This window comes from Meleagris gallopavo, chromosome 19, assembly GCF_000146605.3.
Source record: "Meleagris gallopavo isolate NT-WF06-2002-E0010 breed Aviagen turkey brand Nicholas breeding stock chromosome 19, Turkey_5.1, whole genome shotgun sequence".
Classification (NCBI taxonomy): domain Eukaryota; kingdom Metazoa; phylum Chordata; class Aves; order Galliformes; family Phasianidae; genus Meleagris; species Meleagris gallopavo.
Window position 1 is genome coordinate 9226458 of NC_015029.2, and position 9084 is coordinate 9235541.

Here is a 9084-nt window from a genome sequence, read left to right on the forward strand (position 1 = left end):
GAAGGACGGGGCAGCCGGGAGCTCTGCTGGGCTCTGAACGCCTTCTGTTGTAAAGCGAGGCGTCCTCGTACGCCCTCCTTTGCCTTTGACCGTATTTAAAATGGAAGCGATGCTACTTGTACTGGCGGGTAGGACTTGTTCAGTGGGTTGTGGAAAAGGGTTGAGGCTTTCAAAGAAAATGAAAGAGCAAATAAAGGACAAAAAGGGGGAAATCCAAACTTTTCTATTTAGATCTTCTAAAGAATCTACAATTATAAGAGAAAATGCAAACCTACCTAAAAATGCTGAGCTGTTAACGTAATTGTATGGTGAGAGAGAAACAAGAAATGCGGTTCCTACAGCTGGCACAGCCCTGCTGCACGTGGAGGTCAGTGATGTTATTTCAGTGTCTTCTGAGCACACTACCCTAGACCTCCACCCTCACTTTTCTGTTCCTCCAGCTGACCCAGGAAATGGAACAGCCCAGCATGCCCTCAGACAAGAACCTGTGGCAGCTCCCCAGGAAAGGACCCATTTGAAAGCAGCGCAGACACACAGTGAAATTTTTCAAAAGTTTGACACATATCTCATATGCACCCTAGAAGTATATGTGCTTGAAATTAAAACCATTACGTGAAGCCCTCTCTCCCTGTGGAACACCATAAGAATTGATGTAGTGTGTTGGCTTCTTGCCTAAAGGAAACTTTCCCTGTGCACTTTACCAAATGTCTTCCTTCTTAAGGTGCCTCATCCTCAGGGCACAGCATCCCAAGAACGAGGCACTGCTGAGAGGAGCAGGTCTGCCCATCCAGAAGGAGCAGCAATTCCTGCATCAGAAGTGGATCAGACATCTTGTAGGCTCCTCTGGATGGGACCCAGTTAGCAGATGGCCTAAAAATGAGAGTAGAGCCCCACGTCTCCAGATCAAAACTGCATGTCTGCAGCCTCCCTCCGAATTATTTAACAATGAACGTTCCCATCCGTGTGCTGTTCAGATGAAGGGGTGGGTGGGCAAAGCTATTGTATAATGTCTGCTTTTCCCTCCAGTGTTCCGAGGAAGATTCTTTTGGCACAGGCTAAATCAGACAGTGTTCCACACATGGATTCATTGCCCTGTGTGGTGCGGGCCACAGATAAGGTTTGGCTGCCTGATTTGAGGTGGTGTGTTGTGTGTGTTGTATATTGAAAGCACTGATTCCTACAGACTGCAGAAGACCACCTTGAAGATGAGCACACAAAGAACCTGCAGTCCGCACTCTCTTCTCCCCCTTCTCTCAACCCTTGGGTAACTTAAATTCCCATTTTTCTGTACACTTGTACACCAGTTTGGCTGGGAAGCTGTCTGAGAGAAGGAATATCCTGCTGCCAGATGCTCTTTTTTAATTCTAACACAGTTGTTTTTCTCTTCACTTGATAAAGTTAAAATAAATAGTCTCTGGGGTGAATTACAGGCATCAAAATTGGATTGGCATACAAACTACGGAGCAGTTGGTGGTTGAGAGTCTGGGGAAAAAGAAACAGCAGGTTTTAGCTAGAGGGGACAACAGCTTTATTTCCCTCTTGGTCCTTGACAACCAAGCAGATGTCCTACAATTATTGTTTTACCTTCTAGTAATGCAGTGTCTTTTCCTATCCTCTCAGGTATGCGGCTGGTTCTCCTGCAGATGTGCAGGTAGGGCTCTTCCCTCATTCAAAGCTGCCTTGGTGCACCACGAGCTCCATCTATTGCTGGTTAACACTGGCAGAGATTCAGAGAAACACTTGTTTCTTCCTTTCATCCTGACACAGTACCTGTTTCTAGTACCACAATATGTAGATAAAACTGATAGTCTTAAAAATATTTTCTGAACACCTTACACAGGCTTTTTTGTACCTGTTGTCTTGCAAGCTTTGCTTCTGGTTTGATGCCCTTCACTGTATAATTTGCTTGAGTTTTCTATAGTCCTCCAGAGACCTCCAGGCAATTGAACATCCAAATCCTCACGCTTAATGCCCGCAGAACTCATGGGAGGCTGTACTGGGTCCTGCACCACCCAGCTCTGTGCGTGGCTGTGGTCAGAGGCAATGCACATTGTCCAGAAGAAAACACACAGTGCTGTTGGGCTCAAACCCTCACCATGGCCGTCTCACACGTATCCCAGCAAATACATTCACGAGTTCCCCAGCAAGCCAGCAGTGACTGTCATGTCCCAAGGTGAACTTGTGTTAGGAGTGGAGCCAGGTAGAGATAATCACTGAACTGGAGAATAACTGCACCATGTGTCTCTCCTGCTCAAAATCACTCTAATTTCCAACATCTTGCCTCAACCACGATCTGTTAACAATGCACAGGCCAAGAATCTGTCAGAAGAATTTAAATACAACTCTGACAGATTGTAACGAGATAGATAGACTAAAACTTTACCAACCTGTGGCTTTCTTCTAAGGCTAATCAAGGAAGTGTTCACTCAGGTTGGGATGGAAAGTGGTCTGTGAGGAATTTCTGTTGTGTAACTGCTTGTTTCTGAAAGCAAGAGATCTACTGGAGGCGTTCAGACCCAGAGGAAATAGAGAGTTGACCTAATACTAGAGGATTTATTTATAAAAACTGAAAGAAGAGGCTGAAGCTGGGAGAGTGACACAGTCAAGGGGTGACAGACTGAAATATGGAGTTAGTTTCCAAGATCTTCTGGGGGGAAAAAAACTTTCTGAATAGGGAAAAGGAGCTGGCAGAGATACGGAAGAAGCAGACCATCCCCCTCCACAAGGGGGACGAGGAAAGTGCATGGGGAGCCCTTTGCTTGCTGTTAGCTAGATTCTGTAGGATGCTAGAGAGGAAAGTCCAGTGCTTATCTCATGGTATTTTCTAGCATTATTGCACTGACATCATTGTGCTGTCTATCACTTGTCAATACTGCTTAGGACAAATGCCTGAAATTCTCGTGTTCTGTTCACAATTGCAGAAGTCCTTCTGTTAGCAGCGTTAGTAGAGTAAGTTTTCAGCTTTATTTAGGCTCTGGCAGAAAAAAACTGGCAAAACTACACAATTGGGAAGGAGGAAGAGAGCTTCAGTTATGAAGAGCCCCTGCACAGGGAGGTGCAGGACCCCTGCCCAGCTCGGGGGCTGCAGGGAGGTGCAGTGGCCATAGGGCTCCCTGCATCCCCAGCGCTGCCCCCACCTCACACACTGCCTGCTGTCACGGGTCTCCCAGCACTGGTCCTTGGATGCATGCACTGATGTTGCATGTGGGATTAAGAAGGAGAGGATGGGACGGAGCAGAAAGAAGGGGAAACTTTCTCCCAGCTGCCTGTGCCAGTCTGACCAAAGCGCTGCTCCAAAACTGCAGAGACACCCACAGCTCAACCAGACACAGAACACTTCCTCTTTCTCAATATCTGCATTCCTGTAAGTTGACGTAGAGCTGCTCATGGCAGTTGTTTGTAGACCCTCCCTTCTATCTTGTGCCTGAGATGAGTAGCTGCAGTATAAAGGTGGTTTCTCTATGGCCAAGTTCCTGCAGCAAAGCCCTGGGCCACCGCTTAGCGCTGTGCTGCGTGCTGCTGTACTGATAGCCGGAGCTCTGGTGTCCACAACAGTCGCGTATGGAAAGCTTTACCCTCTAATGTGAAAAATGGGAAAGACAGATGCGATCTGTGTCTAACATCGTTCTCGTGTTATTCCTCTCATCTTGCAGGAGTTCTCCTGCTGCTGCCTCCCCTCTGTGTGAGCAGCAGGGCCCCTGGTACAGAAAGCAGGTGCAGGGTCCCTGTCCCTGGGTCTGAGGGATGTCAGATATCAGCCAGACATTGGGGATCTTTGTGAACCTGAGCTCACGCATGTTGCCCAGCCTCATTGCTTCGTAACAGACCTCACTGGAACAGTATTTTAAAAAGTTTTTGCTAAATGTGATTACATTACATTACGTTACATTAATGTACATACATTAATGGTTAAAGAAGATCCATAGCGGGCATCTGGTGAAAACATCGAAGTACTTTCAGAGAAGACCATGGAAAAAGGTTATCAGAGAGATTTAGTGTCTCACAAAGGATCAGAACCAAACGCCCTGCCTTGGCGGTAGAAGAATGGGAGATTTAGGAGCAGTTAGCAGCTTGGGCAAAAAACAAAGATGAATAATAATGGCAGCTCCTATTTTTTTCTATTAAAAGTTCCTAGGCTACACAGATTTGTTGTAAATGATGACACTGAATAACAAGCTTTGCCCAAGCTCCGCTGAAAGGCTCTTTAACATCAGCAGCCGATGCCCTCCTGCGCGGGGACACAATTGAGTCTGCTCCTCCAGACAATGCACCTGTCACTGGGAAACAGAGAGCTGGCAATTAGCAGGGGAGGCTCCGCGCTGTGCTTTCATCCCAGACAATGAGAAGGGCCTGGAAGAGCACGATTAAGGCTGGCATGTCCGCAAGAGATTGTTGGAACAATCCTCACTGAGACTTTTGGGCATTTGAAAACACAAAAACAACAAAAAACCCCTGGCTAAATCTACAGACAAGTCTAGAAAGCAAAACAGCACTGGAACAGGACCATTTGCTTAGGAAATATATGCCTGAGGTTGTGCAGGAAAGACTTGCTTCTCAAGTGAGAGATCTTCAGTGAGATATCAGTGGTGCATCACAGGAAATAAGCACCACGGGGGATTCGGCACACGCAGCTGCAGCGGAAGCTGTGCACTGCTTAACCAGGGCTGGGTGAAGCACTGCTGTCTGGGGAGGGCACGGGGAGCACACTGCCAGCCGGCTCAGGCAAGTGCAGAGCCCAGGGCAGTGCTCCATACTTGGCAGTCTGAACGTTTAAAATTCTCCCAAAGGATGAACTCTTCAGAGGCCCTGAAAGCTATGCAGCCACAGAAATAGTCTCAACTACATCCTGTGATCAGTTCTGAAACTGGAAGCTGCTCAACTCAGCCTTTTAGAGCTCTCTGCTAGAACAGATAGAATTGGTCAGCAAGTCTCAAACTTCCTCTGCTGGTGGAGGAATTTTTCCAGCTCTACGCATCAGAAAAGTCACAGAGGTAAATTAGGAAAATCTTGCTACCAGCTCCATCTTCTCAGACATACGATTTATGATTGCTATATGCTACAAAGTAATTCCCACTGTGGATCTTCAGTTGCAGATCTCAAGCTGCACTCTCAGCAGCACAAAGGGCACAAAACAGGCAGGGGAGGCACGGATATTCTGCCCAGAGCTCTCACACAGCTTCCTACTGCAAGCAGCTCAGGTGTGACCTTGTGCTGAGGGCAGGTCGGCGCTGGCAGCGGGCATGGAGGCTGCAGGGAGAATGGCGTGTTTTGCTGTGTGAGGCAGTGAGCTGGTGCAGATAAGCTCCTGGGACCTGCGTGCCTGGGTCACTCCATCCCCTTGGGCAGGGGGGGCTCTTTCTACCTCTGAACTCGTGCCCTCTTCCCTGCAGCGCGTATCCCTGACGTGCCAGACTCTCGATGTGAAGATTGTAGCATCAGGAAGTTTGGTCAGCCCTGATGTGACAGACTTGGGAGGAGAGTGGGAGAGAAAATAGAACTTGACAAATAATGGGATTGCCACATGTGTGGGTGTCTGGCCATAAAAGGAAGTCACTGCAGACCTTTATTGTACAGAATAAAGAAACTTGTTTGGAAACCTGACGAATTAGCTGGACATACTTGTGTCTTCTGCAGAGCTGTGAATATGAAATGGCATCCACAGTCCAAATTCCAACGAGCAAGTTGTGGATTCTCTGTCTGCTGCTTGGCTGTGTAACTACAGACCAGTCTTTGGGGTGATGTGTGCAGGGATGTGAGTGGTGATGCTGCGTCTTCATCCAGAGGCGGTCAATGAATTGTGTAGATTTTTGCAGACCCTGATGCTTCCAATAGCTCAGCTCATGTGAGAGTTAACGTTCACAAGCAAGCAAGTTAACAGCTTCCTCTGAGTGAGATGGGATGTCCTGGGCTGGAGCAATGGAAAGTTGTGCCATGAGTGCATCACTGCAGTGCAGACGTCCAAATATTGATTAATTTCTTGCTGAATACTGAGGGTCTTTCTTCAAGAGAGCTGAGCTGGAGGTGCCGCAGGTGCAGAGCCAGGCGCTGTGGGCCTTCCACCAGCAGGGGTTAGCAGGACAGCCAGCCTACAGGGGTGTGGGAAGGACAGAAGGGTCTATTTCAGGGATATGTCAAATATTCAAGCTGAGAACACACTCAGAAATCCATTAGTAGTCTTGCCTTTGCAGTGGTAGATGGCCTATTCTCAGCCTTAAATCTGCCACAGACTTTAATTTGTGGAAGTTACAAACTGCCAATTTGCAATGCTTTATGCTAGGGTGGATGGCATTTAGTGGAAAGCTTTGTTAGTGGAACTGAAAAGGAGAAGTATTTGTGGCCTGTAAAAGCAGCCTGGAGTTTTAATTTTGGCGTCTGGGAGACATCTGGGCTCTGTACTCACCAAGAAAGTGTCTGAATTTGAGGAAGCAGAAGGTTTTTCTCTTTGAATTTTGGGTGGTCCTGCATGGAGACAGGAGTTGGACTCAGTGATCCTCGTGAGTTCCTTTCCACTCAGATATTCCATGATTCTATGATTCTAAGGTTCAAATCCTTACCTGTGTACTCACAAACAGCACAACTGTTCCCTTTCAAGTACTCAGAGAAGAAGCAACTGCTTTACTTTCCTTTTTGAATAATAAATAGTGAAACAGTTCAAGATGGTTTGTAAGGATAGAGAGTGTTGTTTCAGGTCCTCCCAAGCCCTATGGCAAGTGCCCCTTGCAGAAGCAGAGGGATACCCCCATGTGCAGATAAATAAGGATACCAAGGGATCTTTGAACTGCAGAATTGAACTGTAGCGTTCATTTCAGTGTGAGACATCGGCACAAACAGTAGCAACTGTTTTTCAGTTTTGTGACACCGAAATAATTAGTGGGCAGGAGGTAGGTCTGAATTTTCTCTTCCAGTGCCTCCTAAGTCAGCACTTGACAAGGCCTGTTTCTAATGAATCTAATTCAAACAAAATTCGGGATGCAATAAAGTCAGCGAGGAGGAGCTGAGTCAGAGAGGTGACCAGTTTTGTGCAGTAAAAGGTGGGGAAAATAAATATCAGACTAGAATAATACCTACAGCTGGGCTAGGAGATGTTTTGAAGGATAACTCCACAAGGGACAGGCTTGCAAAATGACCTAGTGATCTTTGACACACACATCACTTTGTTCCATTTTTCAATACATCTTATTTAGACACATGGCTTTCTACTCCACTTGGCAACTATTTGATTTATAAAGATTAACGTGTTCCTAGCCCATGTGCTGAGAAGCTCTTCCATGGGTTGTGTGAAAGATGTGCCTCGAGGGTGGTAGATCAGGGTTTACTAGCTGGTAAGGATAACACTTCCTAAAATGCACCTGAGCTGATTTTTTTAATTGACTACATGTAAACAGAATTGCAACCTATTTATAAATAAGCTAACCTAGAGTGACAGCATCACCCAAACTGCACAACACATTTTGCCCCTTGCTCATCTGCTTATTAAAGAGATTTGCAGGCATTAAAAGTACACTGGAATTTCACTATCTTACTGTCCTGAGGTCATACCTCTGCTTGCCAAGGTCTTTTTGCACTGGATGGACATCTCTTAACACTAAGAACTTTGTTATTTCTAATTGATTTTGAGATGTATGGAATGAAGGCTGACCTCAGGAACTGCAGATGCCTTAAGGAGACAGCTAACTGTCTTGAGTATTTGTTTTGTGTGAATTAGTGCAGATACAATGATGAATTATCAGAACTGGCGGTGATGACTCTGCTGCCATGGCAAGAAGCAAACAGATGCCAAGTACCAGCTTTCATGTGGTTGGAGCTGCTGCTCTTCCTTTACAACGCCTGTGAAGCATTCTTGACAAAACCTGCTAGAACCAACCTTGATTCCTTCCGAAGCATAGTGTGTGATTATAGGAATTAGCTCAAAGTCAAACCTAAAGAACATGTGCAGATGAGGTTGCAAACTCAGGTAGCATTCACTGAGCACTGGAAACTTTTCTTCACCTCTGCGCATGCAGAGAGGATGCTTTCTGTAATAAAGAGGAGTGAGGCTGGAGGCTGTGGTCTGGATTATAGTTCTAACTCTATCAGGGAACTACAGTTAATGCCATTGCAAAAAGTTGGTTAACTCAATCTGAAGCATGGGCATAAATAAGGTAATTTGCTATCTGCTGGGTAACTACTCTTATTAAACTTTATCTAGCTGCAAGTTTGAAAAGCACTTTGCACTTTTTCATCTGAAGGTCCTCGGTCTGGACTTGGATGCTGCTCCCTCCATCACCGAGCAGGGTTGGCAGAGCTGCCGGGCGCTGCAGAGCCCCTCGGGCGGCCCTGGACGCTGTGTGCCGCTGTGTGCGCCAGGGCCGCTTCCCAACTGGCGGCGGTGACTAAGCAGCCCCGAGCAGCTGCCTCAAAGGTCCATTCTTCTGTGAGAGATTTATTGCGGCAAGCAGAGGCGCTGAGATGTGATAATTGCCTTCATTCCCGGACGAAGACCCTGAAGAACAAAAGCCAGTTGCCCGTGAATCCATGGTGTGATTCAAGCATTCGCAGAGAGGGAGGAGTGGGAACTGCGCGCCTGTTGCTGTAGCAAAAGTGAATGGGCATTAATCAAAAGGGCAGCTCGGCCCTGCGAGGCGGCTGCAGCGCTGCCCATGGCGCTGCCCGCGGCCCTCCAGCCCTCGCCTGCTCCGCGCTGCCCTGTCCCTGCCCTGGGGCTGCTGCGGGGATCCCGGCACTGAGGGGATGCCACGACGTGAAGCTGGGGGACGTCACTCCAGGGCTGCGCCGACGGTGCCGCCGGGGCTCCTGTCTCTTGTGAGCCTGTCTCACTCCGCGCTGCGGTCTTAGAGCCCATCTTCTTCACGCGGATCTCCTGAGCGCGCTCCTGTTCGACGCTCGCTGCTATAAGGATCCCCGGTAATTCCCCACTGCCTCTTTTTTCCTGCCAGGGCCAGGGACCAGCTTTCCTGCAGTAGCCTTATCGGGGACTTTCACGGAACGGCGACTGCCTGGAAAGAGCTCCCTCCAGCATGCGGGGTAGGGGCTCCGTTGCGGCCGGGGGTCGGAGCCCAGCTCCGCCCGGGGCTCCGCGTCGCC

At 47.9% G+C, this 9084-nt stretch overlaps 1 protein-coding gene across 6 annotated transcripts in view; it reads left to right on the forward strand.

The window, feature by feature from the left end:
* Window positions 1–8215: 8215 nt before the first annotated feature.
* Window positions 8216–9084, forward strand: part of ADGRD2 (adhesion G protein-coupled receptor D2) — a 27761-nt gene continuing 26892 nt past the window's right edge. Inside the window, exon 1 of one of the 6 annotated variants that reach the window (XM_031556247.1) lies at window positions 8216–8904. The gene's annotated coding sequence lies outside the window, so the exon portion shown is untranslated. The other 5 variants (XM_031556246.1, XM_019621542.2, XM_031556248.1 and 2 more) reach the window with 5 other exon arrangements.